Source organism: Triticum urartu, chromosome 7A, assembly GCF_056163025.1.
Source record: "Triticum urartu cultivar PI428250 chromosome 7A, HENAU_Tu73, whole genome shotgun sequence".
Lineage (NCBI taxonomy): Eukaryota > Viridiplantae > Streptophyta > Magnoliopsida > Poales > Poaceae > Triticum > Triticum urartu.
This window is the reverse complement of record NC_141879.1, coordinates 81,243,234-81,261,009: the sequence shown is the minus strand read 5'-3', so window position 1 is coordinate 81,261,009 and position 17,776 is coordinate 81,243,234.

Below are 17,776 nucleotides of genomic sequence, written 5' to 3'. Positions count from 1 at the left end.
GACATTGAAATTTTGCTGGTCAAATATACACAACTGCCACTCCATGTATATTTTTTTTACGATTTTTCAAGAAAGATAAATTTGTTAACTTCTATATTTCGAACAAGTTCTATCATTTTTTAATAATTATATTGTGCCAAAAAAACACCAAAAACATTTCTGCACATGGTAGTATTTGTGTGATGTTGATCTGCAAAGTTTCGAGTTCAAATGCTCTTTTATTTGGAAGAAACTAAAAAGAGAAGTTTGCTTACACGAACTTTGACATAAAAATGGACGTAAGAATAAAGGGTACACTGATATGAGGGTACAACCAGAACCTCCCCTGTACGAGAATCCTCGCATATGTGATAGTCTCAACTCTCAAGAGCAAGGACGACAAAATGGAGGATCTGGCTAGAGAAAGATATGCTACAAAGGATGATGTGGAAGAACACATGTTGAGCTAATTAGAAATAGTGGAGATCACTCTCTTAAATACTCCCTCCGGCCCTTTTTACTCTGTACATATGATTTTGTAAAGTTTGACCAACTTTATAGAAAAAACTAACAACACACACAATACGAAATCAATATCATTAGTGTTTTATAACTTTAATATTGTAGATGTTGATATGTTTTTATAAATATGGTCAAACTTTACGAAGTTTGAGTTTAGACAAATCTTATAATATGTGGAGTAAAAAGGACCAGAGAGAGTATATTTGATATCTTCTTAAAATCAAAATTTAGCCCTATTTGGATCCTTTATTGGATCAATGTAGGATGTTCTTTGCATATGGTTGAATATAATATTGAATTGATTAACGGTGTAGAAAAAAGCCAGATTTGATTTAATGATGTAAGGTGACAAACCTACTGAAGCCCCTAGTGTCCCTAGGGATCACGCTCCGGTGATGAAGATTCATACATGGATAAAGATGAAGCATGCTGGGATAAACAAACAGAGCACACACACATCATCCTAGAAAAACATAGCACATATAGAAAATCAATATCAAATCACGAGTCTTCCTTCATAGCGCACGAACGCATCTCCAACACAGACCATCTAATTGACATCACCAAATATCTTTGCAGATACATGTCCGTGGACACCCCGCGGGGCGAAGGCCATCCAATCAGAGTCACCAAATGTTCACCCTTGTCCGGCCTCCTCCCTTTGACAAATTTTATCTAGACCAATAGCAATTCAACCATACAATTAAAATAATTACAAACAAATGCAACTACTACCAAAAGCACCAGATGTTCATCAAGTTTTATACGCCCATCAATCCGAAAAGCCCTCAATCCAGCTATTCATGTCAAAGACCTCAAGTTTCGGCCTAATTTTTACACTCCTTTTGCGCAAAGCGTTTGTACATGCTAGCACCATACTCTTCAATGAATTTCACTACATCGGGATTCAAGCCGCTGTCTTCACCAACACCATCTTTTGCACCTCGGCTTCAGTCCCGATAGCAATCTCTTGCTCCTCGAGCTTAAGATTTTGTTTTGAATCACCATGAACATGTCAACCCCATATGCTTTCTTCTCCTCCTTCATGTCATTGCATTTGGCAGCCGCCTCCTCTTTCTTTGCCATGATGACCTTGAACTTCTCTGTCATCTTGGCCACTCCCCCTAGGTTCCTAGGCACATGGGATCCACGCAGATGCCAAACAGGTTTGGAACTGCTTGCAAAGAGAGGTTCTTTCCACCCATTGATCTAACCAAAACATGACCCCTTTGTCATTGCCAATAGAGAAGGACAACCCCATGCGAATCTCATGCTTAATCTTCTAGGTCGATTTCCAAAACTGGGAGCCCTCCATGCGATTGCAAGCTAGAAGTGGCATGCCCTGACGATACTATGCCTGAAGAAGCTGTAGCCATAACGCCCCCTCCCCACGGATGATCTGCCAGACTCACCTAAAGCATGAGGGCGACGTTCATACGACGGGAGGCAAGGATGCCCAACCCACCCAGTTCCTTGGGCAGGAAAATGTCTGCCCACTTCACCATGTGGTACTTCTGTCAGTCGTTCATCACTTGCCAGAAGAACTGGGAGAGGTCCTTATCGAACGAAACTATGCACTTCCTCCAGAAGAATATACATCCCCATCATATACATGGGGAAGCTGTAGAGATTAGAATAAATCAATATAGTCTTACTTCCCTTGAAGGTACACCATCCATGCCGCGGTTTGGCCCGCGCAGCGACCTTCCCCATAAGAGGGTCGAATGCGCTAAGAAGAACCTTCGAGTTAGAATGTCGCATCCCCAAATACACTATGGGGAAGGTGGCCAACCACCAATTCAGGTTGTCCACGATCCACTACTGCTCGGCCTCAGAATATCCCATGACGGCCACCTCCTCTTGTCAACATTAATCTCCAGCGTAGACATTTCTTCGAAACACAAGAGGAGAAACTTCAGGTTAACGATGTTCAGGTTAGAGCCCTCTACTATAATCATGATATCACCCGCATACTGCGGGTGAGTGACCCCACTGACGAGTCCAAATTATTAGACCTATTTCACCGTTATTTTGTGCCTACTAGGTAGACTTTGTGAAATTTTACTGCGTTTGCGCACTTCTTTTTGTTGATAATCCCTCAGGTTAAGGTTTATGGAGCAATATTCATTTATTGGAGAAAATCCCTCAAAATGGCAGCGAAATCACGTATTAAAGGTGATAAACACTTTCCATAAAAGAAGGCTGAAGAAACCGTCGTCGTTGCGCTTCCAGAACGAATGACGGAGTTCCATGCGCCCGCGAGCGCTCGCATGAGTGGTCGTTTGGTGCGACGCCACCTCTGAAAGATCAACTATTTTCACCCCGTCGGAGTGGATCAGGGATCAGGCGTTCAGAGCCTCCAGAAACTCATCCCGAAGGTAGAACCCTAGCCGTCGAAGCTCATTTGGCAAGGGGATCAACAAGAAGAAGGAAGGGATCCTTCTCATCGCGAGGGGAACACAGTCATCATCATCATCTTCATCATCGCCGTCATCATCATCATCATCATCATCCACATCCTTATCATTTGCAACACCAAAAACCCTAATGGATCCTTCGGTGTATCGGTTGATCTATTCATCCATGTATCCATTTACCATTTATTTGATGATTGTTGTTTCCATGTGTGAGTAGACCCTTTGTTCCCAGGGTATGGATGAACGCTAGTGTGTAAAAGGATGTTTGATATTAGGATTTACTATCCTCTTTGCATGTTCATGTTGATAATCTTCTTGGCGTTGGGTGAAGTCGACCATCCAACGTATGACGAGTCTGGACGGAAGGTTATTACTGTTGGCTAACTATGTGGTTGTGGAGTTGGGTGACATGACATGCCCCTTCACCCTTCGTAGCGGATAGTTGAAACAAGGGGTATAACTGGCTGCGACCACGGTGTGACGCCCTTGATTTGACCATACATCATACACGCAAATGTGTACGGTCAAGATCCAAGACTCACGGGAAGATATCACAACACAACTCTAGACACAAATTAAAATAATACAAGCTTTATATTACAAGCCAGGGGCCTCGAGGGCTCGAATACAAGAGCTCGATCATAGATGAGTCAGCGGAAGCAACAATATCTGAGTACAGATATAAGTTAAACAAGTTAGCCTTAAGAAGGCTAGCACAAAAGTAGCAACATCGAAAAGGCAAGGCCTCCTGCCTGGGACCCTCCTAAACTACTCCTCGAAGTCGAACTCCACGTAGAATTATCCTCAGGATCCTCTGGCTCCTGGACTCCATCATATGATCGTAATAACCGGGAAAGGGGGAAAAAGAAATAGCAAATTAAGCAACCGTGAGTACTCATCCAAAGTACTCGCAAGCAAGGATCTAAAATACATATGCATTGGTATCAACGAAATGGGTAGTATCTGTGGACTGAACTGCAGAATGCCAGGATAAGAGGGGGATAGCTAGTCCTATCGAAGACTACGCTTCTGGCAGCCTCCATCTTGAAGAAGTAGATGAGAGTAGATGGTAAGTTAACCAAGTATCATCTTATAGCATAATCCTACCCAGCGACCCTCTCCTCGTCGCCCTGTGAGAGAGCGATCACCGGGTTGTATATGGCACTTGAAAGGGTGTGTTTTATTAAGTATCCGGTTCTAGTTGTCATAAGATCAAGGTACAACTCCGGGTCGTCCTTTTACCGAGGGACACGGCTATTCGAATAGATAAACTTCCCTACAGGGGTGCACCACATAACCCAACACGCTTGATCCCCTTTGGTCGGGCACACTTTCCTGGGTCATGTCCGGCCTCAGAAGATCAACACGTCGCAGCCCCACCTAGGCACAATAGAGAGGTCGGCACGCCGGTCTAAATCCTATGCGTGCAGGGGTCTGGGCCCATCGCACACCTGCACGTTGCGAGGGCGGCCGGTGAGTAGACCTAGCAACCTCCATTACAAAGGAAGTTGCATTACGCGGTCCAACCCGGCGCGCGCCGCTCAGTTGCTGACGTCAAGAGGGCTTCGGCTGATACCACGACGTCGAGTGCCCATAATTGTTCCCGCGTAGTTGGTTAGTGCGTATAGGCCAGTGGCCAGACTCAGATCAAACACCAAGATCTCGTTAAGCATGTTATTTTGAAGTAACCGCGAACGCCGACCAGGGCCAGGCCCACCTCTCTCCTGGGTGGTCTCAACCTGCCCTGTCGCTCCGCCACAAAGTAACAGTCAGGGGCCGTCGGGAAACCAGGCCCACCACTACCTGGATGGAACCACCTGCCCCTTCAGCCCCCACATCGAAATCACTTGCGGGTACTCTACGAGCCGACCCGACTTTAGTCACCATAGGTTTCACATATTATGTATATAAGTATTTACCCGTGATCACCTCCTGAGTGATCACAGCCTGATAATATAGCATGGCAGACGGACAAGAATGTAGGGCCACTGATGGAATACTAGCATCCTATACTAAGCATTTAGGATTGCAGGTAAAGGTAATAACAGTAGTAGCAAAGACAGGCTATGCATCAGGATAGGATTATCGGAAAGCAGTAACATGCTACACTACTCTAATGCAAGTAGTAGAGAGAAGAATAGGCGATATCGGGTTGATCAAAGGGGGGCTTGCCTGGTTGCTCTGCAGACAGACACGGACCCTCGAAGGCGAAGTAGTCAATCACTGGTTCAACCGCGGTCTCGGGGTCTACCGAAAAGAAGTAACGAAGGGGGAACACAATAAATAACAGAACAATCAAAGCATCACAAAGCATACCATGGCAATACGCGGTGCTAGGGGTGACCTAACACAGTACTAGGTGCTACTGGCAAAGGGGGAAACATCCGGGAAAGTATTCCCGGTGTTTCGCGTTTTCGGACAGACGGATCGGAGGGGGAAAGTTGCGTGTTCGCTATGCTAGGGATGTGTGATGGACGAACGGATTGCATATTCGGATTTGTCTCGTCGCTCTGAGCAACTTTCGTATACAAAGTTTTTCCATCCGAGCTACGATTTATTTTATATTAATTTTCAAAATTTTAAATGATTTTCCAATTTCCTGGATTTATATTTATATTAAAAAATATATTAAATAACAAAAGGCTAGGTACACCCAGAAGTGTACCCATCCAACATATGGCAGGTGGGGCCAATTGACTTGGTTAACTATCGAGTCAGCTTTGACTACTCAAAGTGAACAGTAATAGTGGGCCCCGGTTGTCAATGACACTAATTAACTAAACAAAGTTAATTAGTTTAATTCGTTAATTTGTCTAACTAAACAGAGTTAATTAGGATTAATTAACATGGTTAATTAAGTTAAATAATTATTTTAATTATTATTTTCCTATATTCTTTTTATCTTTATTTTCTTTTCTTTCCTTTTTGTTTTACAGGGGCGTGGGGCAGCGGGTGTGTGGGCTAACGGGGCGGGTGGAGCGGAGGCCGAGAGGGCTGAAAGGATCGATATGGCTAACTAGAGGGGGGGGGGGGGTGAATAGGAAACTACCAATTTTTAACTTTTCTTTATCAAATTAAACTTTGCATCAAAGTAGGTTGTCTAGATGTGCAACTAGGTGAGCAACCTATATGATGCAATACCAACAAGCAAACAAGCAAGCAAGAGAAGTAACACTAAAGAGCTTGCACAAGTAAAGGTAAGAGATAACCAAGAGTGGATCCGGTGAAGACAAGGATGTGTTACCGAAGTTCCTTCCCTTTGAGGGGAAGTACGTCTCCGTTGGAGCGGTGTGGAGGCACGATGCTCCCAAAGAAGCCACTAGGGCCACCGTATTCTCCTCACGCCCTCACACAATGCGAGATGCCGTGATTCCACTATTGGTGCCCTTGAAGGCGGCGACCGAACCTTTACAAACAAGGTTGGGGCAATCTCCACAACTTAATCGGAGGCTCCCAACAAAACCACGAAGCTTCACCACAATGGACTATGGCTCCGTGGTGAACTCAACCGTCTAGGGTGCTCAAACACCCAAGAGTAACAAGATCCGCTAGGGATGAGTGGGGGAATCGAAAATCCCTTGGTGGAAGTGTAGATCGGGGCCTTCTCAACCACTCCCGAGCAAATCAACAAGTTTGATTGGCTAGAGAGATAGATCGGGCGAAAATGGAGCTTGGAGCATTTGATGGAGCTTGAGCAATAAATGGAGCTTGGGGGAGGAAGAGGTAGGTCAAAGAGAAGAAGGGGACTCCCTTTTATAGTGGGGGCAACAATCCAACCGTTGCCCCCCACCAACCAGCCCCGCACAGGGCGGTACTACCGCTAAGAGAGGGCGGTACTACCGCTAGGTCAGCGGTACTGCCGCACCAGCCAGCGGCACTGCCGCGCAGAGGAGACTAGTAGGGAACAGGACCCAACGCGGTACTACCGCGGTGGTAGGGGCGGTACTACCGCTCCTGAAACGGTACTACCGCCTCTACAACCGCAACTAGTGCCACAAAACCCGACACAAGAAAAAGACCCCTCGAGTCGAGGCGGTAGGAGCCAGACAACCCAGCGGTACTACGGCAGCGGGGTCACGGGCGGTACTACCGTTGTGGAGCGGTACTGCCGCTTGTGACCCTTCGGCCGTACTACCGCTGGTAGTGCGGTACTACCGCTGGGACACTGAAGAGAGAGAGAGAGAATCTCTCCAATGAGGCTGAGGACGAGGTGGTGGTGCCAGGCACCCCAGCAGTACTACTGCTGTGGAGACACAGGCGGTACTACCGCTGTGGAGCGGTACTTCCGCTTGTGGCTCCTCAGCGGTACTACCGCAGGGACCCAGACAGGACAAGGAAGAGAGAGGAGAGATCTCTTCAATGGAATGGAAAAGCTCGGAGGGTGAGAAGCTGATGTGTACGTGTTGATTCCACCCATGCAATACCCCAGCGGACCCCCTCTTGATAGTACGGTGCCCTCTACGCAACTAGTCCACCGAGAGAGAAACGAAAGAGCTACACCGTCTTGAAAGACACTCCGAGGGGAAGAAAACGTCTCGTGCCAGGGGAGAATCTGTGAACTATTCAAAGCACAAGATTAGTCCGCAAACATGTTGTCATCAATCACCAAAACTACCTTGAGAGAGATATGCCGTAACAATCTCCCCCTTTTTGGTGGATTGATGACAACTAGGGATTTGCGCAAGGAAAAGAAATAAAAGAAAGAAAACTAAGAACTACAAAATATAGACGGGCTCCCCCAGAATGTGTGCACCTGGTTAGAGGAGCATTCGGAAAGCAAGACACACACATCCGGATCAACACTCCCCCTATATTTTATAGTCCAACAATTCTAAGCACACGATATATGAGAGAAGAGAATATAACAGGACAAGCATGCAACTCATAATAAACTACAGTACTGAATAGACATAAGTAATAAGGTAGCGATAGGGAGCATATGTCTCACACCATATGTCTAGAACTTAGGTCTCACGGGCACCGAACCAAACCAAACAAAGACACCGAGAGAACACACAAGAAAACACAAGATGACAAACACAAAGCACGACACAAATCCCTACACTCTCTCCCCCTTTGGCAGCGAGACACCAAAAAGGGAAAAGAGCGACGCTACAACTCCAGGTGATGGCAAACTGAGGATCTCGAAACATCAAATCTCAGCGTGATCGTCTGCATCTCCGTTGTTGGTCGAAAACTGCTCGGCGTCGGAGTCGGTCCAAGGGCAGTGCTGATGAATCCACTCCTCCTCTTCAGTGATCTGACCCTCAGAACCACTGGCAACTGTCGCTCCCAACTGACGCATGAGCTCCTTGTGGCGCATCCTGGCATGCTTCTCCGCCACATGAGTCATGTACTGACAATGAGACTCCATGTAGAAAAGCTTCTTCAATTTGTTTTTAAGCTTCTTTGCCCACGAGGGTTCAGCACTAGAGGGGCCAATATCCTCCTCGTGATCATCAGTGGCTGCCCCACCCTCGGTCTCCATGGCAGCAGTAGCAGCAGCAGCAGACGGACCCCCTGTTTGAGGCGCCGGGGTGACCCAATTGTCCTTCTTCCTCAGATGCTTGATCTCATGAGAAACCAAGTCTCCAGTCTCTAGCAACACTCTGGGATAGGTCTGTGCCCAGGCCCTCTCAATGAGCCACATGATGAATGGACCATATATCGGGCACTTGCGCTCAGACACGGCAGAGAGAAGTTCAGACCACATGACATGCGAAATATCCAGGCTCTCTCCAGTGCTTGCTTCCTTCTCATGCTGACAGAAAAGGAGCATGTCCACAAGGTAAGAGTGGACCATATCCAGATTCCCGATCCGAGGGAAGAGAGTCTCATTGAAGATGCGATGAAGAATGTCCAGATACGGAGACAGCTCATAGGTCTTCTTCTCAGTTACTGGTTGAACTTTCACAGTGCAGTAGGGCCAAAGAGCTTGCTTGTGGGTGGACGTAGCATTGCGGTGAGGGCGGAAACTGACAGGAGTCTCAAGCCCGTGATCCACCACATCAAGTAACTCCATGAAAGCCTTCCACTTAACGGAAAGCAGCTTGCCATTGGTCATCCATGTCAGAGTCCTGTCGACATCCGTCCCAAGATGGACGGTGGCATAGAATTGAGCCACCAAATCCGCATCGAAATCCTTGTTGAATTGCATGATCCTGAGAATGTTCAGCTGAGTGCACATCTGAAGGGCTTCGCCAAAGTACTCCGGGTCCTTCTCCATAGCATCAGTGTCAATGGAGCGAACATCAACAAAGAGATTCTTCTTGGCCTTGATCACATCAAAGTAGATGGCAAACTGAAAACGGTTCCAGAACGGGCGGTTGACCAAAGTGGGTTCTTGGTCCACCGCATAGGGGTTGCGGCGACGCTTCTCCCAAAACTCCTTGTTGGTCATCTCAGTCACAGTCTTCCCTTTTGGCTTGTTGGCGGATATCTTCGTTTGCTGAGGAGGTGGAGGAACACTTGCAGATGCGCTTGCTGGAGGCGGTTGGGTGCTCGAGGAACCACCAGCTGGCTCAGAGGTGCGGTAGCGTTTTAATGTTGCACGCCCGGGGTTGATACGGCGAGCTTGATGCTCAGAAGGGTCATCACCTGGAGCCAAACACAAGAACACGCAAAACAACCAGAAAGAACGAGCATAAGCCAACAAACACAACAAAAATAATCAAGGTAAGGTAGGAATTTGATGGAATTTGGCATGCAACGGTAGTACCGTGACATGCCCGCGGTAGTACCGCCCCAAAGAGAGCGGTAGTACCGCTCGAGGTCAAGCGGTAGTACCGCTCCAACGAGAGCGGTAGTACTACTCGAGGCGGAGAAACAACAGTTTCCTATAGCACAAGGCGGAGAAACAGCAGTTTCCTACTATCGTGGTCAGATCCGGCACTACCGGCCTGCCAAATTCAAAAATATTCCTACCAAACTCTAATCGAGATAGTCTAGTTGCCTTCTCCAAGCAACTCAAGCCTAGATTTAGCCAAAAATCTAGATATGCAACCACCATTGCCCCTAAGAAACAAGATCTGAAAACAAGACAAAAGGAAAGAAGGAACGGGGGCAATACCGGCATCCATGGCAAGAGAACGGGGTGGGGATCGACTCCACCAAAGGAAATGGAGAGGGACGCCCCGGAGATGGAGATCCGCCGGAGCCCTCCCGCGACGAGTGGAGGCTGGAGAGAGGAAGAAGAAAGAGGGGGGGGGGGGCGAATGGGTATGGGGGAGAGGAAACCTCCCCCTGCCCCGATATAACCCCCTGGTCCCGTCCCTCAGCGGTAGTACCATGCTGGAGGGCGGTAGTACCGCTTATGAGCGGTAGTACCGCGCACCACCAGCGGTAGTACCGCCCAGCACACCACGGCAACCAAACAAACAAGGCTTTTGCTCGAAGGAAAGACACAAACGGCAAGAAAGGAGAGCACACGAGCAAACGACCAAGACACACCTCTTCAAAAGAGGGCGGTGGCCGAGGCCACCTATGTTTGAGTCAAGAGGTATGGCGCTGCGAAGATTTTAACCTTGGGCCCATGACCAAAGCTCGTCTTTGAAACACAAGTACCATCAACAATGGCTAAAGTGAAAGACTTGATCAATTTACGCATAATGGGGGGAGGGAGAGTTCATTGAGAGAACAACACTCCCCCTATGTCCATGCCTACACCTAAACTAGACAACAAATTGAGTGTGGTGGGGTGTGCAAGGGTTCAAGCCACATTGCTCGAATCAATGATATTTAGCTCATGCCTTAACTCGCGAAATCTTGCTTCATCCAAGGGCTTCGTGAAAATATCTGCAAGGTTGTCATGAGTGTTGACATAGTTGAGCTCGATTTCTCCTCGCCTAATGTGATCCCGGATGAAGTGATACCGAATCTCAATATGCTTCGTCTTGAAGTGTTGCACCGGGTTGAGAGAGATCTTGATGGCACTTTCATTGTCACACCAAAGAGGCACTTTGTCACAAGTGACACCGTAATCCTTTAAAGTTTGCCTCATCCATAGGAGTTGTGCACAACAACTACCGGCGGCAACATACTCCGCCTCAGTGGACGAGAGAGACACACAACTTTGCTTTTTGGAAGACCAACTTACCAAAGAGCAACTAAGGAATTGGCACCCTCCGGAAGTGGACTTCCTATCCACTTTGTCTCCTGCCCAATCGGAATCTGAGTACCCTACAAGCTTGAAGTTTGATCCTCTTGGGTACCATAAGCCAAAGTTTGGGGTATGAGCCAAATATCGAAAGATTCGTTTGACCGCCACATAGTGACTTTCCTTAGGTGCGGCTTGAAACCGTGCACAAATTCCCACACTCAACATGATGTCTGGTCTAGATGCATAAAGGTAAAGCAAGGATCCAATCATGGAACGATATACCTTTTGATCCACCACTTTACCATTGGGATCTAAGTCAAGTTGGCACTTGGTGGGCATTGGAGTGGAAGCCGGCTTTGAAGGAAATATGCCCTAGAGGCAATAATAAAGTTATTATTTATTTCCTTATATCATGATAAAGGTTTATTATTCATGCTAGAATTGTATTAACCGGAAACATAATACATGTGTGAATACATAGACAAACAGAGTGTCACTAGTATGCCTCTACTTGACTAGCTCGTTAATCAAAGATGGTTATGTTTCCTAACCATGGACAAAGAGTTGTCATTTGATTAACGGGATCACATCATTAGTTGAATGATCTGATTGACATGACCCATTCCATTAGCTTAGCACCCGATCGTTTAGTATGTTGCTATTGCTTTCTTCATGACTTATACATGTTCCTATGACTATGAGATTATGTAACTCCCGTGTGCCGGAGGAACACTTTGTGTGCTACCAAACGTCACAACGTAACTGGGTGATTATAAAGGTGCTCTACAGGTGTCTCCAAAGGTACATGTTGGGTTGACGTATTTCGAGATTAGGATTTGTCACTCCGATCGTCGGAGAGGTATCTCTGGGCCCTCTCGGTAATGCACATCACTTAAGCCTTGCAAGCAATGCAACTAATGAGTTAGTTGCGAGATGATGTATTACGGAAAGAGTAAAGAGACTTGCCGGTAACGAGATTGAACTAGGTATTGGATACCGACGATCGAATCTCGGGCAAGTAACATACCGATGACAAAGGGAACAATGTATGTTGTTATGCGGTCTTACCGATAAAGATCTTTGTAGAATATGCAGGAGCCAATATGGGCATCTAGGTCCCGCTATTGGTTATTGACCGGGGACGTGTCTCGGTCATGTCTACATTGTTCTCGAACCCGTAGGGTCCGCACGCTTAAGGTTTCGATGACAGTTATATTATGAGTTTATACGTTTTGATGTACCGAAGGTTGTTCAGAGTCCCGGATGTGATCACGGACATGACGAGGAGTCTCGAAATGGTCGAGACATAAAGATTGATATATTGGAAGCCTATGTTTGGATATCGGAAGTGTTCCGGGTGAAATCGGGATTTTACCGGAGTACCGGGAGGTTACCGGAACCCCCCGGGAGCTATATGGGCCTTAGTGGGCCTTAGTGGAAAAGAGAAGGGGCAGCCCAAGATGGGCCGCGCGCCCCTCCCCTTCCTTGGTCCGAATAGGACAAGGAGAGGGGGCCGGCCCCCCTCTCTCGTTTCCCCCCTCCGCGAATCCTATTCCAACTAGGATTGGGGGGGGGGGATCCTACTCCCAGAGGGAGTAGGACTCCTGCTGGCGCGCCTCTCCTAGGCCGGCCGCACCCCCCCTTGATCCTTTATATACGGAGGCAGGGGAACCCCAAAGAGACACAAGTTGATCCACGTGATCTTATTCTTAGCCGTGTGCGGCGCCCCCTGCCACCATAGTCCTCGATAATATTGTAGCAGTGCTTAGGCGAAGCCCTGCGACAGTAGTACATCAAGATCGTCACCACGCCGTCGTGCTGACGGAACTCTTCCCTGACACTTTGCTGGATCGGAGACCGGGGATCGTCATCGAGCTGAACGTGTGCTAAAACTCGGAGGTGCCGTAGTTTCGGTGCTTGATCGGTCGGGCCGTGAAGACGTACGACTACATCAACCAAACGCTTCCGCTGTCGATCTACAAGGGTACGTAGATCACACTCTCCCCTCGTTGATATGCATCACCATGATCTTGCGTGTGCGTAGGAAAATTTTGAAATTACTACGTTCCCCAACAGTGGCATCCGAGCCTAGGTTTTATGGTTTGATGTTATGTGCACGAGTAGAACACAAGTGAGTTGTGGGCGATATAAGTCATACTGCCTACCAGCATGTCATACTTTGGTTCGGCGGTATTGTTGGATGAAGCGGCCTGGACCGACATTACGCGTACGCTTACGCGAGACCGGTTCTCCCGACGTGCTTTGCACATAGGTGGCTTGCGGGTGACTGTTTCTCCAACTTTAGTTGAACCGAGTGTGGCTACGCCCGGTCCTTGCGAAGGTTAAAACGGCATCAACTTGACAAACTATCATTGTGGTTTTGATGCGTAGGTAAGATTGGTTCTTGCTTAAGCCCGTAGCAGCCACGTAAAACTTGCAACAAACAAAGTAGAGGGCGTCTAACTTGTTTTTGCAGGGCATGTTGTGATGTGATATGGTCAAGACATGATGCTAAATTTTATTGTATGAGATGATCATGTTTTGTAACCGAGTTATCGGCAACTGGCAGGAGCCATATAGTTGTCACTTTATTGTATGCAATGCAATCGCGCTGTAATGCTTTACTTTATCACTAAGCGGTAGCGATAGTTGTGGAAGCATAAAATTGGCGAGACGACAACGATGCTGCGATGGAGATCAAGGTGTCACGCCGGTGACGATGGTGATCATGACGGTGCTTCGGAGATGGAGATCACAGGCACAAGATGATGATGGCCATATCATATCACTTATATTGATTGCATGTGATGTTTATCTTTTATGCATCTTATCTTGCTTTGATTGACGGTAGCATTATAAGATGATCTCTCACTAAATTATCAAGAAGTGTTCTCCCTGAGTATGCACCATTGCGAAAGTTCTTCGTGCCGAGACACCATGTGATGATCGGGTGTGATAGGCTCTACGTTCAAATACAACGGGTGCAAAACAGTTGCACACGCGGAATACTCAGGTTATACTTGACGAGCCAAGCATATACAGATATGGCCTCGGAACACGGAGACCGAAAGGTCGAGCGTGAATCATATAGTAGATATGATCAACATAGTGATGTTCACCAATGAAACTACTCCATCTCACGTGATGATCGGACATGGTTTAGTTGATTTGGATCACGTGATCACTTAGAGGATTAGAGGGATGTCTATCTAAGTGGGAGTTCTTTAAGTAATTTGACTAATTGAACTTAAATTTATCATGAACTTAGTACCTGATAGTATCTTGCTCATGTATGTTTGATTGTAGATAGATGGCTCGTGCTGTTGTTCCGTTGAATTTTAATGCGTTCCTTGAGAAAGCAAAGTTGAAAGATGATGGTAGCAATTACACGGACTGGGTCCGTAACTTGAGGATTATCCTCATTGCTGCACAGAAGAATTATGTCCTGGAAGCACCGCTGGGTGCCAGGCCTGCTGCAGGAGCAACACCAGATGTTATGAACGTCTGGCAGAGCAAAGCTGATGACTACTCGATAGTTCAGTGTGCCATGCTTTACGGCTTAGAATCGGGACTTCAACGACGTTTTGAATGTCATGGAGCATATGAGATGTTCCAGGAGTTGAAGTTAATATTTCAAGCAAATGCCCGGATTGAGAGATATGAAGTCTCCAATAAGTTCTATAGCTGCAAGATGGAGGAGAACAGTTCTGTCAGTGAGCATATACTCAAAATGTCTGGGTATAATAATCACTTGATTCAGATGGGAGTTAATCTTCCAGATGATTGCGCCATTGACAGAATTCTCCAATCACTGCCACCAAGCTACAAGAGCTTCGTGATGAACTATAATATGCAAGGGATGAACAAGACTATTCCCGAGCTCTTCGCAATGCTGAAAGCTGCGGAGGTAGAAATCAAAAAGGAGCATCAAGTGTTGATGGTCAACAAGACCACTAGTTTCAAGAAAAAGTGCAAAGGGAAGAAGAAGGGGAACTTCAAGAAGAACAGCAAGCAAGTTGCTGCTCAAGAGAAGAAACCCAAGTCTGGACCTAAGCCTGAAACTGAGTGCTTCTACTACAAGCAGACTGGTCACTGGAAGCGGAACTGCCCCAAGTATTTGGCGGATAAGAAGGATGGCAAGGTGAACAAAGGTATATGTGATATACATGTTATTGATGTGTACCTTACTAATGCTCACAGTAGCACCTGGGTATTTGATACTGGTTCTGTTGCTAATATTTGCAACTCGAAACAGGGACTACGGATTAAGCGAAGATTGGCTAAGGACGAGGTGACGATGCGCGTGGGAAACGGTTCCAAAGTCGATGTGATCGCGGTCGGCACGCTACCTCTACATCTACCTTCGGGATTAGTATTAGACCTAAATAATTGTTATTTGGTGCCAGCGTTGAGCATGAACATTATATCTGGATCTTGTTTGATGCGAGACGGTTATTCATTTAAATCAGAGAATAATGGTTGTTCTATTTATATGAGTAATATCTTTTATGGTCATGCACCCTTGAAGAGTGGTCTATTTTTATTTAATCTCGATAGTAGTGACACACATATTCATAATGTTGAAACCAAAAGATGCAGAGTTGATAATGATGGTGCAACTTATTTGTGGCACTGCCGTTTAGGTCATATCGGTGTAAAGCGCATGAAGAAACTCCATACTGATGGACTTTTGGAACCACTTGATTATGAATCACTTGGTACTTGCGAACCGTGCCTCATGGGCAAGATGACTAAAACACCGTTCTCCGGTACTATGGAGAGAGCAACAGATTTGTTGGAAATCATACATACAGATGTATGTGGTCCAATGAATATTGAGGCTCGTGGCGGATATCATTATTTTCTCACCTTCACAGATGACTTAAGCAGATATGGGTATATCTACTTAATGAAACATAAGTCTGAAACATTTGAAAAGTTCAAAGAATTTCAGAGTGAAGTTGAAAATCATCGTAACAAGAAAATAAAGTTTCTACGATCTGATCGTGGAGGAGAATATTTGAGTTACGAGTTTGGTGTACATTTGAAACAATGCAGAATAGTTTCGCAACTCACGCCACCCGGAACACCACAGCGTAATGGTGTGTCCGAACGTTGTAATCGTACTTTACTAGATATGGTGCGATCTATGATGTCTCTTACTGATTTACCGCTATCATTTTGGGGTTATGCTTTAGAGACGACCGCATTCACGTTAAATAGGGCACCATCAAAATCCGTTGAGACGACGCCTTATGAACTATGGTTTGGCAAGAAACCAAAGTTGTCGTTTCTGAAAGTTTGGGGCTGCGATGCTTATGTGAAAAAGCTTCAACCTGATAAGCTCGAACCCAAATCGGAGAAATGTGTCTTCATAGGATATCCAAAGGAAACTATTGGATACACCTTCTATCACAGATCCGAAGGCAAGACTTTTGTTGCTAAATTCGGAAACTTTCTGGAAAAGGAGTTTCTCTCGAAAGATGTGAGTGGGAGGAAAGTAGAACTTGATGAGGTAACTGTACCTACTCCCTTATTGGAAAGTAGTACATCACAGAAAACTGTTTCTGCGACACCTACCCCAATTAGTGAGGAAGCTAATGATACTGATCATGAAACTTCAGGACAAGATACTACTGAACCTCGTAGATCAACCAGAGTGAGATCCGCGCCAGAGTGGTACGGTAATCCTGTTCTAGAAATCATGCTGCTAGATCATGATGAACCTACGAACTATGAAGAAGCGATGGTGAGCCTAGATTCCGCAAAATGGCTTGAAGCCATGAAACCTGAGATGGGATCCATGTATGAGAACAAAGTATGGACTTTGGTTGACTTGCCCGATGATCGGCAAGCAATTGAGAATAAATGGATCTTCAATAAGAAGACTGACGCTGACAGTAATATTACTATCTACAAAGCTCGACTTGTCGCAAAAGGTTGTTGACAAGTTCAAGGAGTTGACTACGATGAGACCTTCTCACCCGTAGCGATGCTTAAGTTTGTCCGAATCATGTTAGCAATTGCCACATTTTATGATTATGAAATTTGGTAGATGGATGTCAAAACTGCATTCCTGAATGGATTTCTGGAAGAAGAGTTGTATATGATGCAACCGGAAGGTTTTGTCGATCCAAAGGGAGCTAATAAAGTGTGCAAGCTCCAGCGATCCATTTATGGACTGGTGCAAGCCTCTCGGAGTTGGAATAAACGCTTTGATAGTGTGATCAAAGCATTTGGTTTTATACAGACTTTCGGAGAAGCCTGTATTTACAAGAAAGTGAGTGGGAGCTCTGTAGCATTTCTGATATTATATGTGGATGACATATTACTGATTGGAAATAATATAGAATTTCTGGACAGCATAAAGGTATACTTGAATAAGAGTTTTTCAATGAAAGACCTCGGTGAAGCTGCTTACATATTAGGCATAAAGATCTATAGAGATAGATCATGACACTTAATTGGACTTTCACAAAGCACATACCTTGACAAGATTTTGAAGAAGTTCAAAATGGATCAAGCAAAGAAAAGGTTCTTGCCTGTGTTACAAGGTGTAAAGTTGAGTCAGACTCAATGCCCGACCGCTGCAGAAGATAGAGAGAAAATGAAAGATGTTCCCTATGCTTCAGCCATAGGCTCTATCATGTATGCAATGCTGTGTACCAGACCTGATGTGTGCCTTGCTATAAGTTTAGCAGGGAGGTACCAAAGTAATCCAGGAGTGGATCACTGGACAGCGGTCAAGAACATCCTGAAA